The 18,158-nt window shown below is 44.5% G+C and overlaps 2 long non-coding RNA genes across 2 annotated transcripts in view; one reads left to right on the top strand and one right to left on the bottom strand.

The window, feature by feature from the left end:
• LOC112546339 (uncharacterized) overlaps positions 1-18,158 on the bottom strand; it is a 67,143-nt gene that overhangs the window by 26,910 nt on the left and 22,075 nt on the right. The window contains exon 2 of the long non-coding RNA XR_012904341.2: positions 12,569-12,709. This is a non-coding gene — a long non-coding RNA (uncharacterized LOC112546339). The remainder of the gene's footprint in view (positions 1-12,568; positions 12,710-18,158) is intronic.
• Positions 1-18,158, top strand: part of LOC106732242 (uncharacterized) — a 49,385-nt gene that overhangs the window by 9,488 nt on the left and 21,739 nt on the right. The gene's annotated exons all lie outside the window — the stretch shown is intronic.

The raw sequence follows: 18,158 nt of genomic DNA, 5'->3' as shown, positions 1-18,158 counted from the left end.
AGAAGAAGGTAAGAACTGGTGCTGAGCTGCACTTACAAAATGTATGGCTTAACTGTCTCAGGCATTTGTACAAAACCGCAATAACCTATAGATCTGGATGGCTTAGTAAGATGGGCATTGGGCACAAGCAAACAATGTGTGTTTTAACATGGCTAAATGTATATAGGACAAAGAACGCAGGTCACACTTATCGTATGTGGGACTCTATCCTGTAAAGCAGTAACTCTGAAAGAGATTTTAAGAGTAAGGGTGGATAATCAGCTGAACATGAGCTGCCAGAGTGAACCTGTAGCCTTAAGCAGAAGTAAAGAGATTAATTTACTTCAGCATTTGGCACTGAGGCGACCTCTGCTGGAATACGGCATTCAGTTCTGGTGTCTGCGGTTCAAGGAGGATGTTGTAAAATTGGAGGAGGTTCAGAGAAGAGCCACAAGAATGATTAAAGGATTCAGAAACATGCCTCATAATTGTAGACACTAGGGCTACGTCTACACTGGCATGATTTTCCGGAAATGCTTTTAACGGAAAGGTTTTCCATTAAAAGCATTTTTGGAAAAGCGCGTCTAGATTGGCAGGACACTTTTCCGCAAAAGCACTTTTTGCGGAAAAGCGTCCGTGGCCAATCTAGACGCGCTTTTCCGCAAAAAAGCCCTGATCGTCATTTTCACGATCAGGGCTTTTTTGCAGAAAACAAATCTCTGCTGTCTATACTGGCCCTTTTGTGCAAAAGTTTTTCGGAAAAAGAGTTTAGCCCAAATGGGAGCAGCATAGTATTTCCGCAAAAGCACTGACAATCTTACATGAGATCGTCAGTGCTTTTGCGGAAATTCAAGTGGCCAGTGTAGACAGCTGGCAAGTTTTTCCGCAAAAGCAGATGTTTTTATGGAAAAACTTGCCAGTCTAGACACAGCCTAGGAGCTCAATCTGTTTAACTGAAAGAAAGAGTAAGTAAAGAGAAGAGTTGATTACAGTCTATAAACACTCATGTTTTTCACACAACGCACAGTCAACCTGTGGAACTGTTTGTCAAAGGTTGTTGAGAAGGCCAAGACTATAAGACAAGATTGTTCATAGATACATCAATAGCAATAACCTAGGATGGGCAGGGATGGTGTCCCTAAATTCTGTTTGCCAGAAGCTGGGAATGGGTGACAGGAGATAGATAATTACCCAATCTATTCATTCACTCGGGAGCACCTGGCATTGGCCATTATCAAAAGACAGGATACTGGCCTAGATGGACCTATGGTCTGACCCAACATGGCCATTCCTATTTTCTTATGTTCACATGGGGAACAAATATTTGATCATGTGCTCTTCAATCTAGCAGAGAAAGGTGTAATGGGATCTAATGGCTGCAAGCTGAAGCTAGACAGTTCAGTCTGGAAATAAAGTGTAATTTTTAAAATCAAGATTGGATCATTGTCTAAAAGATATGCTCTAGGCATTATTTCAGAGGCATTCCATGGCCCATGTGACTAAGGCCGTGTCCAGACTCAGGGGTTTTTTCGGGAAAAGTAGCCTTTTCCCGAAAAAACTTCCCCTGCGTCCAGACTCAAGCCGCGTTCTTTTGAAATTATTTCGAAAGAACGTGGCTTTTCTTTCGATGGCGGTAAACCTCATTTCACGAGGAAGAACGCCTTCTTTCGAAAGTTCCTCTTTCGAAAGAAGGCGTTCTTCAACGTAAAGAGGCCGTCTTCGAAAGAGAGCATCCAGACTCGCTGGGTGCTCTCTTTCGAAAAAGCGGATTTCTCTTTCGAAAGATCCGCCTGCAGTCTAGACGCGATCTTTTGAAAGAGGCTCTTTCGAAAGATGCTTTCGAAAGAGCCTCTTTCGAAAGAAGCCTGCAGTCTAGACATAGCCTAAATGAACAGAGTGGTTCTTTCTGACCTTGGAGCCTATGAATCAGTATAGGCACTTTTATACCAATACACCTGCACCTACACTAGAAATAAGTTTCTGTTTAAACTACGTTATAGTTAGAGTGGCAAAACATATATTGACAAAGCAAGTGTTATTACACAGCAAGGGTGCCAACAGGGTAAGGATTTCACTCCTCTTCTTTAAGTCAATGGGAATTTTGCTACTGACTTCAGTGAATCAGGATTTTACCCCAGAACTAGTCTGCATGGGTGCATCTATGCAGCAGGACTTAACTCAAAATAAGCTATGCAAATTGAGCTAAGTCAATTGTGTAGTTTATTTCTAAATAGATTATTTTGAAATTGGGAGCGTCTACACAGCATTTATTTTGAAATAGAGCACTCTTCCTCCAACTTCCCTGACTCCTTCTATAATGACGGTTACAGGCGTCAGAGTAAGAAGTCCTCCAGCTTGACAGGATTTCGACATTATTTCAAAATAACTGCCTGCTATGTAGATGTGGACTAAGTTATTTCGAAATAACACTAGTTATTTCAAAATAATGTTGCTGTGTAGCCGTACCCTACTACACAAGAGAAATTGCTAAGTGCCTCTCTTCCCAAAGCCAGCGCTGTTAGCATGATCAGCATAGTTGTGTAATCAGTTAATGTGCGATAAATGTAATACATAAAATTAACATAAAAAACAAAAGATGAAATAATAGAGGCAGAAGAGGCATTTACTATAAAGTCACATACAATTCTGCAGAACTAGCAATTTTTAAATGATGTATAGTATAAAGGGATTTTAAATGCTTCTTTAATACTTTGACTTTTTATGTTTTAATTAAATATACAAAAATATGGGTAAATTAAACAATTGTTCAAGGGGTTGCCACTTTGTTTACAACCATTAATCTACGTTTTGAAGGGATCTAATTCAAGGCACAGTGAATAGGATTACAGGCAGATGTTATGAAGGTAAAGGATGTAGTAAGCAGAATCAATAAAGGTAAATTATAAATGAACACAGAAAAAGTAACTGTCCATAATTACATTGAGAGTGGGAAATGCAAAACATATTTATACAATAAATCTATTTGTAAAAACGATTTTAAGAAGAGATATGGGAGTACAAAGGAATCAGTATAAAGACTGTAGGACATTTAGTTGACATTACATTTTTAATTTTCATGTATTAGATTCTGACACTTAGAAGATGGAGTGATATGCATAGAGACAAGTGGCATATATACAAACAGTGAGCATAGCTGTCTGAATTTATTGTTTCACATAAGCAATCACTACAAGCTGCTGTGTGTTATATAAGTTGGAAGGTGCTTGTTTGATTTTTGCTACAGGTTGCCACAACATAAAGATATAACGGAGGGTGTAATCTGAGAAACACATCTTCCAAGAGCTCTGTTGATTCAGAGATCCTACCCCTGTACAGCACACTTTGTTCCCGACACTGGGCTGTCAATACAGTTCCCTTGGCAGATGGTATTTGCTGTGTCATTGCTGGAGGGAACTGTGCATTTGATGTAACACAACTGAAGCCAAAATAAGATATACAGACTTAACTTGCAATTGTAACTGTTCTCATACCTGAACTGTATAGAACAGCTAGTAAATCCACCAGATAAGTAGTCTTAGTCACCTTCCCCCACCCATCTTTTTCCAATCATTTCAAACATGTTCAGAAGTCCCTGGGGGAGTTATGTTGTTCTTATTGTGGCAGAAGATCTTCTGAGGCTATGTCTAGACTACAATGATTTATTGGGAAAAGGTACGCAAATTGCACTTGCAATTTGCGTACCTTTTTCCGATAGTTTTGTCGGAAGAGTCTTTTCTGAAATTTGGCCCATCTACATTGGTACAAATTTTGGAAAAACCTCCTCTTTCAGAAGAGCCCTTCTTCCTCATGGAATAAGGAAGACAAGACTTCCAAAAAACCACGTCTGCTCTTCTGCAAAAAAAAAAAAAAAAAAAGCAGAAGAGCAGACACATTCCCTGGACGCGGTGGAGTTTTTCCAGTAACCCAGAAAAAACTCGTAGCATAGTCATAGCCTAATTTTGTAGGCAGCTTAGCCAGTAGACTTCCTTCTTTGTGTAATGCCTAGAAACTGTGTGCAATATGTGAGTGTGACACTGTGCCCCCATATTTTTATGGAAATATGTTTTTGAATATGAATATGCATAACTCAGATATGTTTTAGGAAAAACAGGCAAGTAACCTATCATTCAAGATCTTGTACTTCCCAGAATGTGTATATTCTATTTGTGTGCTTATATCTTTCTTGTACGTGAAGTTAGAAATATAAAGTACAAACCTGTTTATTACTTTAAGTCATTTAGGGCACATCTACACTACACGGCAAAAGTCAAATTAAGATATGTAACTTCAGCTACGTCAATTGCATAGCTGAAGTCAAACTAGCTTAATGCAGCTTTTGGTGCTGTTTACACAGCAGGAGGTTGAAGGAAGTTGAGCACTCTTCCTTCAACTTCCCTTACTTCTTGTGAAATGAGGGTTACAGGAGTTGGAATAAGAAGTCCTTCATCTCAACATTATTTTGAAATAATGGCTTGCTGTGTAGATGTGCACTATGTTATTTCAAAATAACATCAGTTATTCCTAAATGATGCTGCTGTGTAGACATACCCTTAGTGAAAACCATTAGTGGTACTTAAGGGCCCAATGTTCACGGTAATGATCTTTTCCTATAAGCCTCTTCCAGGGTGGGATAGCAAACAGAGAATTGAACAAAGACTCCCAATCTTAAGGAAATTGTATTTATGGGATGGGAAGCAAAAAAGTATTATCTTCAGCTGGCTTTACAAACTGCTCCCCACCTCAAGAGGGCACATGAAAGAACCTGGAAAGAAAAGATCTCTAGCAAGGGAGAAGCTTTTCTATGTCAAGAAAAGATCTGGCCTAAATTTTTTTTACTTGAAATAGAGACTAGAGAGAGAAATTATTATTTGTAACCATTTGTCTTAGAGCATTAGGCTTAGCTAGCATATTTTGTTTATTTTGACTTAGTAATGTACTTTGATCTGTCTGTCATTACTAGCAACTTAAATCCCACTTTTTATACTTAACAAAATCACTTTTCTTTATTATCAAACCCAGTGTAAATAATTGTCACCTGTGCATATCTCCCAAAGCTGAATTGGTTCAGTGTCTGTGTTACTTTGCTGGCTGTTACCCCAGCTCTGTGCCTTTGATGAATGAGACCAGAGCTTCTACCTCAGCAGAACAATGTGGTGGGCTCAGTGGTATGATCAGCCCATCAGTTGACAGTCTTAAGGAGATAAGTATTTGGGGTAAGATCTGAAATATTCATTAACCTGGGAGGTATTGTGTCTGATCCTTGGGGATTGGTAGAACTTTATGTGACTTAGGAGTCTGGATGGAGGCCTAAGTTGGGTTGCTTGATGGGAACTGTGTTGTTGGCATCAGGATAACCAATAAGGTATCATAGAGGCTGTTTTGTACTGGTTTGGTAAATCTAAGTATTGGAATAGTCACCTACTTGGGGGCCTGGTTTCCCCATTCTTTGCATTTCATCCTAATTGAGTGACCTCTGTTGGCTCCTCTGGAATGTGGGTCACAGTCAGTACTAAGAAGTGGTGATACTGGTGCTCTAGCAACTACCAAGTTCTTGTGTCTGATAGACTGCTATGTTCCAGGAAGTCTCAAGGTTGAAGATGGCATTGGTGGTAGTTGCTGCAGCGTCGGAAATAGTTGCAGTGATGGGAATATTGTTGTCAAAGATGACTGTGCTGAAGAAGGATAAAGCAAGCTTTGGTGCCAGTGTCTCTGTGCTATATGCTAAAGAGCCAGAAGATGGCACCAAAAGCTGAGGTGCTGCAGAGGTACTGGCTTCTGTTTAGCTTCTGCAGTCAGTGCTGTGGTAGGAGGGGCAATCTTATCTCTGCCATCCTTTTGTGAGCCTGCATACTTAGGCTCTTTGGATTTAGAGGTACCCATACTGCATACTTAGGCTCTTTGGATTTAGATCCTGCCAATTCATAGGTACTCAGCTGTACCACTGTCAATACTAATTATGTGCAGAGAGTTAGGGTATGTCTACACTACAGCACTAATTCGAACTAACTTAATTCGAATTAGTTAATTCGAACTAGTGCATCTAGACCTAAAAACTAATTCAAATTAGCGTTTTGCTAATTTGAACTAGCATGTCCACATTGAGTGGACCCTGAACCGAAGTTAAGGCTGGCTGGAACCAGTGCTGGCAGGGCATCAGGTTAGGACTTAAGAGTATGGAGCTGCTGCCTCAGGCTAGCCAAGGGCTGTGCTTAAAGGGACCCGACCCCCCACCCTGGACAGACAGTTCTCAGGGTTCCCCGCTTGCTTGTCTACCTCGATGAGGGACAGCAAAGCAGTCCTGTCTTGGGATATGTCTACACTACAAAGTTAATTCGAACTAACAGCCGTTAGTTCGAATTAACTTTCATAGGCGCTACATTAGTGCTCCGCTAGTTCGAACTTAATTCGAACTAGCGGAGCGCTTAGTTCGAACTAGGTAAACCTCATTCCACGAGGACTAAGCCTAGTTCGAACTTACTAGTTTGAATTAAGGGGTGTGTAGCCCCTTAATTCGATCTAGTGGGAGGCTAGCCCTCCCCAGCTTTCCCTGGTGGCCACTCTGGCCAACACCAGGGAAACTCTACTGCCCCCCTCCCGGCCCCGGAGCTCTTAAAGGGGCACGGGCTGGCTACGGTGCCCGTGCCAGGTGCAAGCCTGCCAGCACCCAGCCAGCAGACCCTGCACCTGGCACGGCTCGAGCCAGCCACCCGCTGCCACCCAGCCCTCCGCCTCTTCCCGGGACCAGGCTGGCGGCTCTCGGGACCTGGCCCGGGACCGCAAGAGGCGGGCACCCGCCTGGTCTAGTGCGGACATCGTGGACCTTGTCAACGACCTCCGCACTAGGCACAGGAAAGCGGCCGTCTAGGGCAGGAGAGCTGCCAGCCCGGACACCCAGGAGCAGGTGTGCATGAAAATCAAGGTGGTCCACTGAGACCCCCTACCCTGAGCCCTGAGCTTACAATGGCCATACTGGGTCAGACCAAAGGTCCATCTAGCCCAGTAGCCTGTCTGTCGACAGTGGCCAACACTAGGGACTCTGGAGGGGATGGACCGAAGACAGTGACCAAGCCATTTGTCTCGTGCCATCCCTCTCCAGCCTTCCACAAACTTTGGGCAGGGACACCACTCCTACCCCCTGGCTAATACCACTCCATGGACCCAACCTCCATGACTTTATCTCACTTCTCTTTAAACTCTGTTCTAGTTCTAGCCTTCACAGCCTCCTGCAGCAAGGAGTTCCACAGGTTGACTCTACTTTGTGAAGAACAACTTTCTGTTACTAGTTTGAAGTCTGCTACCCATTCCTTTCCTTTGGTGTCCTCTAGTCCTTCTATTATGGGAACTAATGAAGAACTTTTCTTGATGCACCCTCTCCACCCCACTCATGCTTTTATAGACCTCTATCCTATCCCCCCTCAGTCTCTTCTTTTCTAAACTGAAAAGTCCCAGTCTCTTTAGCCTCTCCTCATATGGGACCTGTTCCAAACCTCTGATCATTGTAGTTGCCCTCCCCTCTCCCACCTCCTTTTCCCAGTCTCCCTGAGTTTTGTTCAATAAAGAGAGATTCTATTTATGACCACACGTTTTCTTTATTTTGTACATCACGAAGGGGGACTAGGGAAGAGTAAGTGGAAGGAGGTGAGGGAGGAATGGGGTACGAGCCCCCGATGGGGAGGACTGGGCTGGCTCTGCGGGCTTCTGGGGGTGGAAGCTCTCCTGCAGCCCCCCAATTGACCCCTCTCCCCAGATGGTAGCCTGCGGCAAGTGCAGCCGGTCTGATGGCCGAGTGCTGTGATGTGCCCAGTGTGGGTACTCTGGGCACTCCAAGACAGGACTGCTTTGCAAGTGGGGCACCCCTGAGAACTGTCTGTCAGGGGTGGAGGTCGGGTCCCTTTAAGCACAGCCCTCGGCTAGCCTGAGGCAGCATCTCCACGCTCTAAGTCCTCCTCTGATGCCCTGCCGGCACTGCTTCTGGCCATCCTTAACCCCGGTTCAGGGTCCACTCTGTGTGGACATGCTAGTTCGAATTAGCAAAACGCTAATTCTCACAGTCCCCGGTGAGATGATTGGCAGAGAGACTTCTGCATAGGGATTTATTCTAGTTTAAGGTCCTTGACTTTTCTGGCATGAGCCTTAAGATTGTGGCAGTGGGAGCACTTCTGAGGAATGTGTGCTTCTCCCAAGCAGGGGGCACACTTGGAATGTCTGTCTGGGTATGTCTACACTAGCCCCCTAGTTCGAACTAGGGTGGCTAATGTAGGCATTCGAAGTTGCAAATGAAGCCCAGGATTTAAATATCCCAGGCTTGATGTGCATCTTCCCGGGCACCGCCATTTTTAAATGTCCGGGCTACACCCGGCACGGAGTAGGTAGTTCTAATTAGGATCTCTAATTCGAACTACCGGTACTCCTCATGGAACTCCTCGTGGAACTCTTCATCCATGCTCAGGTTCTGTCAGTCCACTTCAAGCCTGGCTCTGTCACTCCAGCCCTTCCAACCGCAATTACGAAGCACCACACCATTGGGAACAGCCACAGCCTCGTGACTAGGTACCTCCTTACCAAGAAAGAAAACCTCACTCTCCCTCAGGCTCCAGCATTCTGGGACTACAGATATCAACAAGTAAGTTTCTTTGCTTCTTCTATTTTCAGCCCTTGACTCAAGCTCTCTATCTTGGAGGAAATCAACCAGCAAATTCCTCTAGCTTCTGTCCTGCCTTCAGCCTTCTTCCTGCTCCCAAACATTTAGGGTGTGTCTAAACTACATGGCTACGTCGACAAAGCCATGTAGATTAGTCAGGATGGCAAAGGGAAATTTAATCGTGGCTTCATTTAAATCAAAATGGCCACCATGCTGTGCCGATCAGCTGATTGTCAGCACAGTGCAGCAGTCTAGACAGGGATCTGCCGACCCCAGAACCCTTCGTCGGCAGATCTCTTATGCCTCGTGAAATGAGGCTTACAGAATATGATGACGAAGGGTTCTGGGGTCGGCAGATCCCCGTCTAGACTGCCACGCTGTGCCAACAATCAGCTGATCGGCACAGTGCGGCGGCCATTTTGATTTATATGAAGCCGCAATTATTTAAATCGCGGCTTCATTTCCCTTTGCCGAGTAAACAAATCTACATGGCTCCGTCGACAGATCCATGTAGTTTAGACATACCCGTAGGCTACATCTGCACTGCAGAGCTATTTCAGGATACCAGAAGTATCTGAAAATAGCTATTCTGCATCTTTTGAGTGTGCCTGTTATTTTCAAATATAATGGGCTTGCTATTCTGACATCCCTGTAAACCTCGTTCCATGACAATTAAGGGACATTTTGGAATAGCACTTTATTTTGAAATCTTGTGCTGTGTAGACAACACCAAATTTTGAAATAAGCTATTTCGAGGAAAGGGTGCAGTGTAAACAAATGCACAATCGCCTGCTCTTCTTCTATTTGAGCCAGGCCCTGACTCACCAGATCTCTGCCTGACAGGTCTCACCTAGAGCACAGGTGCCCTTTCTAAAGCCAAATTAATTGGCCAAGCATGAGTGGACAGAGAAACCACCAGACCACTGGCCCAGCTGTTTTAAAGAGCCACTGTCACTCCTGTTATAGGGATTTATTTCAGGGGAAATACTATCAGCTGGTGTCCAAGATCCAGAAATTGGCATTTTTTCTCTAATAATCTTTGAAAACTACTTCCCTAAATTGTCTAGAATTTCATCTTTCACTGATTGCAAATATAGAGCCTACCCTCTTTTCATTGGGCAGTACTGGTCTTTTCTGGGGAAAAAAAGATCCCAGAAAGGGATTGGTTGCACTGGAAACTCCATGAGGTTTATCATGTGGAGGATCACTAGGATTGCCCTCTTTGTGGGGAGGAGATTTGCAGCCACCCACAACAGTGCAGAGAGAAGAAATCAGCAGATGTCCTTAGAGCTATGCAATCTTAAAACACTGGTGGAGGCTCAGGATACAAATGTCACAGCATGGTTCCCTCAGAATTTATTCCATGTGGTCCCCACCCTGGAATTTCACTTGGATTTTACATTTCTGAGGGACTTGTTGCATAAAATAATATTGAAAACAGCATTTGATTACTCAGGAACCAGTAGGCTTGCCCAGGTTAAATTCTGCTTACATTAGTGGATAAGGGAAGATAGCCCTGGATATTTTATAGCTCCAAGAACAGCATACATATGTCTCACAGCACCACACCAAAAAAAAAAAAAAAAAAGAATGTGCTCATTGTTTGGACATTAGAGCCTTTCCTGCTTCAAATCAGCAGAAGCACCATTATAAAATCAGAGAAGCCAGATGAGTTGGCAAGGAGGATATGCATGTTACTATCCATAGCATACTCAGGCTATGTCTACACAGCAGCATTATTTCAGAATAAGTGACGTTATTCCAAAATAACATAGTCTGTGTTTACACAGCAAGCAGGTATGTCAACATAATGTCAAAATAATGGCAAACTGGAGTACTTCTTACTCTGACTCCTGTAACCCTCATTTTACAGGGAGTAGGGGAGTTGGAGGAAAAGTGTTCCTTCTTGGACTTCCTGCTGTGTAGCTTTCAACTTAAACTGCCGTAGCTCAAGTTGCGCGTCTTATTTCAGCTTTAGCCCAGCTGTGTAGTTGTGCTCACAGAAATATTATCTTGGACTTCCCAGTATAACAGTGTGTGGGAGGAACCAGTTATTTGGGGCAGCGATACCAAAGATCAGGCTACCGTATTTTCCGGCATATAAGACGACTTTTGATGTTAAAAAACATCCCCCCAAAATTGGGGGTCGTCTTATACGCCGGGTATGCGGCTTTGCAAAGCCTCGGGGGAAGCTGGCGACGGGGCATCCCAGGCGAGCCTGAGCTGCCCCGCCGCCGGAGCCTGGGATGCCCCGCCGCCGGCTTCCCCCGAGGCTTTGCAAAGCCGCAGAGGGGCTCCGGCAGCGGGGCAGCCCAGGCGCGCCGGGGCTGTCCCGCTGCCAGGGTGTCCTCAGAGGCTTTGCTCCCGTTGTCCCTGGTCTGCTGGAGATGGTCCCCAGCAGACCAGGGGCACCGGGAGCAAAGCCGAAGCGGCGGCGGGGTGCCGCGCTTCTGAGGCTTTGCTCTGGCAAAGCCTCAGAGGCGCGGGACCCCGCCGCTGCTGCGGCTTTGCTCCCGGTGCCTCTGGTCTGCTGGGGACCGTCTCCAGCAGACCAGGGACACCGGGAGCAAAGGAGGCGGAGGGGCGCTGGGGTATAAGACGAAACCCTATCTTTTAACTAAAAAATTAGGGGGTCGTCTTATACGCCCAGTCGCCTTATACGCCGGAAAATACGGTAGTTACTCTGGTGTAGTAGCATACGGACAAATTGCACATAAATAATAGGCCACACTTATCTTTAAATAATAATGGTTACAGCAGGTTAAAAGTTTTTCGTTTAACTTTTTTTGTGCCAGAAAACTGTTTTGTTTTTTTTTACTAAATGAACAATTTCATAAAGTCTAGTCTTCCAAAAAATTAATTTCCATCAGAAAACCAAAAACTAAATAAATTAGATTTCCAGCATTTTTCGTCCAAAAATTTCAGTTACCAAGGTTTTTTTAATATGAAAGAAAAAAGCTAAAGTTTCCCCATAGACATCCCCATTTCTGACCAGCTCTAACAGCTGTAATGGAAATTACTGGTTGTGATTTGAGTCTTATGACAAGCATTCAAATAACAGCAAACAGATCTTGAAGTTTGAACCACAGTTCATACTACTGTGACTGTCTTGGCTTTTACTGCTGAATGATCACTGCTTCAGATCAGCTCCCAGGCTATTATGACCATTATTGGAGAAAGCATAGTAGCAACCTGGCCTAACCTTGACATTTTTCATAAGCACAGTTGTAGAAATCTGTGCTGTTGAATACAAATTTTGCACAATGTATATTAATGCACCAGCTAATGAGACAGATTTAAAACAAAAAAAGGGCGGGGAGCAATGCTCTTGTACAGCACAATGTTTTTGGCATTGTTTTATCCAACTATCCCTTTTAAAGTGTCTAGTTAAACAGAGGTTCCAGTGTTACTACCTCATGGAGCCACAAATGCTAACACGTGATTAACGCCTTTGGGCTCTACTGCCTGACTCCTTATGCAGTCATATACATCTGTGGAAAGCACATGCAAAAAGGATGTAAAATGCTACCAAGTCAAAATAGCACTGCCATAGTGTGCAATAGTGTCTGTGAATGATTACACAAGGGACAAAGAAATTCAGGTCTATTCATCACAACAGGATAGTTCACATGAGTAAAGTTTATGCATGTGCATAAATGTTTGCATCATGGAGTCTATTCTGGTCTTCTGATTTAGAACAAATAAATGTAGGCATGTGATTATGAATATATCAGCCAATTCAGCCATCAATTCAAGTATAGTTTGTTTATTATAACTCTTTCACCCAGCTATTGTCTATAGGGAAAGCAAATTGGATTTTTTTTAAATGAGTTGACATAGTTCAACATGACATGTATTATTTAAAATGTTTTCCTTTACTGGGTGGAAATTGTCATTCAAATGGTATCTGAACCACTTATCCATTATGAAAAATTTTTTATTACTCACCTCTATTTTTATCAGTTTTAACAGAGCACAGTTCTACCAACCTCCTGCCTGGCTCATTCCAGAGATACAGGTTATTACAATGCAATTTCAATGTTCTTTGAAGGTCCACATGGCTCACTTCAGATTCATAAGTGCTGACAGCTAAGAGGAAGAATAAAGGACAAAGTTGGAGGGTAAACAATACCACCATGTGCTTAACGGGACCTGTAAATCAGGACTTTTTGAAACAGTTTGTTAAAACCACGGATTTCAAAAAACAAACACTAAATTTGAGTACAAGCAGTCCTCGGGTTACGTACAAGATAGGGACTGTAGGTTTGTTCTTAAGTTGAATCTGTATGTAAGTCGGAACTGGCATCCAGATTCAGCCGCTGCTGAAACTGATCAGTTTCAACAGCGGCTGAATCTGGACGCCAGTTCTGACTTACATACAGATTTAATTTAAGAAACCCAGGCATCCCCAAGTCAGCTGCTGCTGAAACTGATCAGCGGCTGATTCCAGGCAGCCCGGGGCAGGGGCTTCCTGTAGTCAGCCACTGGTCAGTTTCAGCAGCGGCTGACTTGGGGACGCCTGGGGCAGAGCAGCTTGGGTGCTGCTGGGTTGGTCCAGTAGCGCCGCCGCTCCTCGGCGCTACTGGACCAACCCAGCAGCACCCAAGCTGTTCTGCCCCAGGCGTCCTGATTCAGCCGCTGCTGAAACTGACCAGCAGTGGCTGAATCAGGATGCCTGGGACAGAGCAGCTGGGGTGCTGCCGGGTTGGTCCCATAGCGCCCAGAGCGGCGCTACGGGACCAACTGGCAGCGCCCCAGCTGCTGTACCACAGGCGTCCGGAGCAAAGCCACGGAGCACGGGGGCAGCGGGACAGCCTAGACGCGCCGTGGCTGTCCTGCTGCCCTCAGGCTCCGCGGCTTTGCTCTGCTTTGCTCCCTGTCTCCCTGGTCTGCAGACCAGGGGGACTGGGAGCAAAGCCGCGGAACACGTGGGCAGCGGACAGCCCAGACGCGTCTGGGCTGTCCGCTGCCCGTGTGCTCCGCCGCTTTGCTTCCTCTCCCTGGTCTGCTGGAGACCAGGGAGACGGCCCCATTCGTAACTGCGGATCCAACGTAACTGCGTAACTCGGGGACTGCCTGTAATTCCTCTTAGGGCCCCAAAATGACATTACTAATCTTTGTAATTGCAATTAAGGTAGCATCTACAATGTGCTACGCAATGTCCCCAGGCCTCGGAAAAACAGTCCTTGCCCTGGAATAACTTACAGTACAACTGACAGACAACATACCAAAGGAGGAGAGGAGGATACAATATAAATGGGGATCATTTTTATACACATTGTCCATATCCTGGTTGTGGGGGTAGAAGCAGCTATTATAATTATTAAACAAGTGCACATTAAATATACCTGATTGTTTCTCAGTCTATTCAGCATTAACTGGACAATTTCTTGTCACAGATTAAGTGTATTTTTGGAGGGGATCTGAAGGAAGAGAGGGCAAAGTCCTTACAGATCAGATCAGGACAAAAGTTCCATTCCTAAAGAGCACGGAGGAAGAAAGCTGGAGGGAGCTGTGTAAAAAGCAGATACGTGGGCTCAGGAGTGCCATTTCAGATGTTGGGTGGAGCGGGGGACCTGTGCATGCTATGATGGGGACAGTGAGTAAGAGCATGGGGGGTAGACTGAGGACAGCCGCTTCAGCAGTGTTACTGAGCAGCAAATCTGGGAAAAAGACCGACCCCATCTGCCCTCACACATACATGCATCACCTCTTTCCAAGAGCTTCTCAAATACTTGAAAACTATTTTGGCAGATAACTTAGCAATTAGCTGACAGGAGTACTGTATTTAATTCAAATATAAAAGAAAGAGAATTAAATAAATATTAGACTCATTTAGCTCTACTACTAACATATTCAAAAAACAGGACTATGTAGCACTTTAAAGACTAACAAGATGGTTTATTAGGTGATGAGCTTTTGTGGGCCAGACCCACTTCCTCAGATCACGAAAGCTCATCACCTAATAAACCAGCTTGTTAGTCTTTAAAGTGCTACATAGTCCTGGTTTTTTTTTTCCAGCTACACCAGACTAACACAGCTACATTTCTATCACTATTTAACATATTCAGACATCTTGTGACAGATCATTTATGAGACACCGGTTAGCCTTAAAATTTTAATATATATACTTACTTGTTACTAACACTGCGGAGAAAGAGAGAGAGATACTGTCAGGACGCCTGGACTCTATCTCAGGTCTGGGAAGAGAGTGGGGTCTAGTGGGTTACAGCAGGGGGCAGATACATTTGGGCTCTATATAAGAACATCAAAATGGCCATACTGGGTCAGACCAATGGTCCATCTAGCCCAGTGTCCTGTCTTCCAACAGTGGCCAAAGCCAAGTGCTTCGGAAGGCATGAACAGAACAGACAATCACCAAATGATCTCTCTCCAGTAGCCCGTTCCCAGCTTCTGGCAAACAAGCTAGAGACATCATCCCTGCTCATTCTGGCTAGAAGCCATCGATGGATCAATCATACTAGAACTTATTTTGTTCTTACCCGAACCCTGTTATCATCTGGGCCTCTCCATGATCTCCTGGCAAAGAGTTCTACAGGTTGACCATGAAGAAATAATTTTTTTTTTTTAAATCTGCTGCTCATAAATTTCATTGGGTGAACGTTTTGTGTTGTTAGTGAAGGAGTAAATAACATATCCTTAGTCTATTTTTTCATACCATTCATGATTTTTAGACCTCTAACATATTCCCCCACCTCCAGCCTCCGGGGCTGGCCCCACACCCCATGGGCCCCAGACCACAACAGCAGTGAGGGTTCCAGGGCCAGACCTGGATCATGTGGGCCCCAGAAGCAGGGCCTCCCTCCGGGGTGGCCGAGTCAGCATGGTTGTGGCCATTGCTGCAAGAGGGCATGAAGCCAGGTAAGGTCCCCCCTCATGCCCAGACTCCCCCCACCTTAATCCCCTCACTACCCCCCAAGACCCAGCACCCCCAGCTTGCTCTGACTCCCTCCCTTGTTCCTGCACCCTCTCTCCTGGCCAGACACCCCACCCTGCTCCTTCATCCACATTGCTCCTGCACCCTCTCCCTGGGCCACACACTGCACCCTCCCTTGCTCCTGCGCTCTCCACCTGGCTAGACACCCTACTCCTAGCCTGCTTCTGCACCCTTCCCCCCACCCGGACCTTGCAACTTCTCCCTCTTCTGCACCCACATCCCTCCCAGAACCTACATCCCTATCGTACTTGCTGGCAGCCCTACCCTGCACACTGAACCCCACATTTTTGTCCCCACCCCAGAGCCTAAGGGGTCCATAAAATCTACTAATTCTGCAACCCCAGAAAAGTAAATCTGTCTATGGGAAGCCCTGAACCTCAGTCCTCCACTTCCCTTCCCCTCACCCCATGAGGCTGGGGTACTAGAGGAATGAGATTTCTCAGTTGGGGCCATATCACTGAGTGCTGGGGGGGGTTTAAGAGGAGTTTTTTTACTTCTCACTTGTGTAGTCCCCAACTGATTTTTCTGTGGATCTGTGATCACCAACCCAAAAAAGGTTCCCCATGCCTGCCATAAATAAAGAAAACATTGAAACCTTTTGTGGTGGACATAATATTTTAATGTATTTAAAATGAAGTTTTTTAAACTAACATGAGAAAGTTAAAACTCTTAATCTGTTTCATAATTTAAATTAAACCACTGTCACTAGCTGCAGCTGGTTCAGAAAATAAGGCCGCCATACCCAGCCTATCCATACCTCACTTCCCACACAGATCCATGCATAAATTAAATCTCAGTACGCTACTCCTGAAAGGTTGCTGACCCATGCACTAATAGGTAAGAGCTGCATCTTAATTTATTTATTATGAAGCTGCTGTAAGTAGGACTATTATTGACTTTAAAAAGTATAAATGGCACTCGAACCCGTACATAAAGGCGAATAAGTCAAATCTCAGCATTCCACCTCTGAAAGTTGCTGATCCCTGAGCTAGAGCATGTGCTTTAACCAGACCTTAGGTTTGAAATCTAGTGGTTCAAACTTTAAAGAAGGGCTACAGACCCTTCCAGTCCCTCATAAATGGTGCCCTTGCATGGGCTATCAAAGCGAGTGGAGTGGAGGGAATACAAGGTTGTGTCTACAATTAGCAGTTTTCACTCTCCACTGTTGCAACAGTGGGGAACTAGTACAAACATGACACTGAGGCTCTGTCTAGACTATGGAGTTTTTCCGGTATACCAGAGATATCCTGGAAAAACTCCACTGCATCCAGGGAACGCATCTGCTCTTCCAACATTTTTTGCAGAAGAGCAGACATATTATTTCGGAAGCCCTGTAGTCCTCATTTTATGAGGAATAAGGGCTCTTCCAAAAGAGGAGATCTTTCCAAAATTTGGCCCAGTGTAGATGGGCCAAATTTCAGAAAAGCCTCTTTTGAAAAAAACAATCAGAAAAAGGTATGCAAATTGCAGAGTGCCATTTGTGTACCTTTTGCCGGAAAAAAAAGCAGCAGTCTAGACATAACCTGAGAGAGAGCATTTCCACGGCCATAGCTACATATTGCAATGGTTCCATCCAGGTTTTCTTGACATTTTATATTTATTTTTAGCACTGTGGCCATCCTTATTGTAGTAAACTATGCTACTGCGGCACACTGAATGCGTTTCATTGTATTTTCACAGAAAGTGTTTTCTCATTTATGCTGTCCCCCAAATGACTGCTCAAAGTAACTACACTATTGTCCATATAATTTTGTCCCTACTGCTTGAGAAATATTGATCTTCTACAGATTCAAGCTCAGCATTGGAGGTTAATGGCTTTCTGCTCAAATGAGACACCTGGCTTCATCTGGCAGATACAATGGGCTGTTAGCTAGTGTCTGGCAGCACTATTCCTTTAAAAAGCAATAGTGCAAGATACTAATCCATCCACTGCCTTCCTATCTTCCCTGAAATCGGAAAGCAGACTCTCCTCAGGTGTGGATCCAAAATGTGGAGAGGATCCAGTGTCTGAGTTGCACAAGCCTTTCGCTTTAAGAGAAAGAAGCTGGAGTTGAGGTGATACTTTCTGACCTCTACAGGCAGAGTTCCTTTGGGCTTTAACGTTGCCAGCTTTGGTTGGATTAATTCTTGAAAGTTTCATCACATGACAGTATCTTTAATTAGAGATTAGAATAATCTTTAATTCCCAGAGACTCTAGGACAAGCCTGGAGAGTTGGCAAACCTATCTTGTCAGCATCAACTGACTCTTTAGACACCTTTGAGAAGCAGTAAGTGCTGTCAGGGAGCTCTCTAGCAAAGAAATCAAAGTAACACAGAGGCAATGGTAATAACCATGAACCAGTTAAGTCATTAAGTCTGAACAACATATAACAAACATAAAAAAAGAAAACAAAACAAAACATAATAATATCCAAATGGCAGCTATGTAGCAGCAGGCCCTCAGTAACTGCACTCACCCAACTCAGTGTACACAATGGAACTGGAGCATATAGTTCAGGGAGCAGGAACTAGGGAGCAAACATGAACAGGGAGCGTGAAGTAATAAGCAAGAAGGCAGCATACACACCAGTCATCACACA

The sequence above is a fragment of the Pelodiscus sinensis genome, chromosome 1 (assembly GCF_052426305.1).
Source record: "Pelodiscus sinensis isolate ZL-2025 chromosome 1, ASM5242630v1, whole genome shotgun sequence".
Classification (NCBI taxonomy): Eukaryota; Metazoa; Chordata; order Testudines; family Trionychidae; genus Pelodiscus; species Pelodiscus sinensis.
Note: the sequence above shows the minus strand (reverse complement) of the source record. Positions and strands in the feature narration are given on the sequence as shown.